The following is a 2,793-nucleotide window of genomic DNA, read 5'->3' as shown; positions in this document are numbered from 1 at the left end:
ACGCCTGTAATCCCAGCACTTTGGGAGGCCAAGGCGGTCGGATCACGAGGTCAGGAGATCGAGACCATCCTGGCTAACATGGTGAAACCCCATCCCTACTAAAAAAAAAAAAAAATACAAAAATATTAGCAGGGCATGGTTGTAAGTGCCTGTAGTCCCAGCTACTCTGGAGGCTGAGGCAGGAGAATGGCGTGAACCTGGGAGGCTGAGCTTGCAGTGAGCCGAGATCGCGCCACTGCACTCCAGCCTGGGCGGCAGAGAGAGACTCCGTCTCAAGAAAAAAAAAAAAAAAAAGCAACAAACTGGAAACATCTTGAATATCTGTAAAGAGCTGGCTGGTTAATAAATTATAGTATATCTGATTCTATTAATAGTTGGTTTTTGAAAACAAAAAGAAAAAAGAAATAATAAATTACTGAAAGTCTCATACAATGAAATATTATTACGCAGCTACTCAAAAAATAAAACAGGTCTTTAGATACTGATATCAGATTACTCAAAAATATTTTTTCATATAAAATGCAAAGTGGTACAAAATATTAAGTATAGTGTGATATCATTTTGTTTACAAAGAAGGATTGAGACATATACATTTAAAAATATTATAGGAGAATACAAATTATTAACCGTAGTCACCTCTGAGCAGGCTAATTGGCGATCTCATGTAAGAATATTTTTTGCATGCAAGAGTACCCTTCCATGCTGTTGAAAATTTTTAACACATGTACTAATTAGGTTTTTTAAAAAAATGTTATGCAAAACAAATTGAAGGAAAACCAACTTCAGTTTACAAATGGCAAGGATTTTCTAATGTACAATTTCATGTCGTTTACAATTGTTGAACAATGATGGGCCCCCTCACTAATGAAACTTTATGCAATCAACCTGCATTAATGTTGCTCTAGGGTGAAAAGAGTACCAAAAAAACCAATCGCTGTTTCCCCTTTGTGTCAACACCAGGACTGAGATGTAGGGACAGCCTCAAGGTGAGGAATGAAGGATACTTCATCAGATGCACAGAGCCAAAGGTGATCATGAAAATATAAGCTCTGGCCTCCCCATCCCAGAGAGTCACAGAACTCTGGATGAGGGCATTGGACTTCTACAAGGCCATGCATGGTACTACAAACTAATTTCACTTCAATCTCATAGAGCAGCATTCCTTAGCTGACTACTAGGTCACAGCATCCTGACCTACATCTTGGCCTATGGCACTTTCATCCATAAGATAGGGTTGACTGATTAGACCAAAATTACAGAGTTTCAAAAACTTTCTATGGTGATGCCCATTGACATGTTTTATTATTTTAATTACTTAATTTTATTTCTAAATTATAATTTTAAATATCGTGTTCCTTAGATACAAGATATTTAAAAGCACCTGGACCATTATTTGCAAACATCTACAGCCATTTTCAAATTCAGAAAGGGACTTCCCCATGAGCTGAACCATTAATGACAAATTCTGTTCCCTCTCTCATGACAGTAGCAGTGGGTGAGACAGATGACTCGGAGCTTTCATACATTAAGATTTTCCCCATTAGCTATTTATAGGGAGATCTTTTAAAAATGTATATGCTTAAAAGTTTAAAGTGTGCTACTCAGGACATTACATTGACAAATGGATATGTTGTAGGTTACTCAGTTCTTTCACTTCAGATTTAATTTTATTGCCAAAGGTAACAGAAAATGTATAGTGTTTCAAGTTCCTGGTCCAAACTTAAGTAAAAAGAGAAATTCTTTCTAGGTAAAAGATATTAGTGTTCAAAAATCCTTAAATAAGAAGGTTCTTTTTTTCCTTTTTCCCTGAAAAATACAACGGTACCAAAAAATACACTTGTTAAGGATGATTCAGACCTAGCAAAGGAGTGATATTTAGAGAAACAGAAAGAATATTTAAATGGGAGACATGATAAGAAAAACACCAAAAAAAAAAACTGGTTGATATGGTGCCCATTCATTATCCTTGTTTCTTGGTCTCTTTTTGAAGTGGCCAAAAATAGTGGGAAAAAAAATGCCACTTTTAGAAAGGGCAAAGTAGTGAAGAAACTATAATAGTGGGCGCCATACTGGATTCTATCTACCCCATTATTAAGTGAAATTCATCTGATTTCTGCAGCTAGTTAAGGTGTATAAATCAGTACATTGAGATAGAGTGGGGGTTCTCTATATAATCAACTGATTCAGTTGTGAAATCATCCTGGTCGAAGGAGTTCCAGCCTATGCGTGGCTAATAGTAAGAAAAAACATACTAGGTCTTGCAGTTCCATGAACCAGCAGCCTTGGGATCCACTCCGTTTTCTGGAAGCCAAGAGCACAATATATCACTTGGCCCTCAACCAGAAAAGCCAAAACTTCTGGCCAATGCTGCAATTTATTTTGAGTGACAGCCATCTTCTTGTTCCATGTTTACATTCCTGTACCAAAATAGATGCAGGAGACAACTGGGAATAATCCTTCAACTTTTGTGGGTCATATTGTTTAATTACTCCAAGAACAAAATGCCCCATATGACTTACATTTGGCTTGGAAATACTTTACCTAATAAGACTGGCTGTTCACCATACAGTCTTGTTTTGAAACTGTGGTACTATAGTATGGAGATCTTGTTTTGTAAAAAACAAATAGTTGTCTGAGAGTAATAGAGGAAGGTGCCAATGTCAGCTAACCCTGAGTGACCTTGGGCAAGTCACCTTGTATGTCTTCATTTCCTTGTCTATACAATGAAGGCCACGGACTAGAATTATTTCTAAGCTCTATACAATAGAAAATACGCATTTTAAGTAGAAGTCA

The sequence above is a fragment of the Pongo pygmaeus genome, chromosome 5 (genome assembly GCF_028885625.2).
Source record: "Pongo pygmaeus isolate AG05252 chromosome 5, NHGRI_mPonPyg2-v2.0_pri, whole genome shotgun sequence".
NCBI classification, from domain to species: domain Eukaryota; kingdom Metazoa; phylum Chordata; class Mammalia; order Primates; family Hominidae; genus Pongo; species Pongo pygmaeus.
This window is presented reverse-complemented; position numbering follows the sequence as displayed.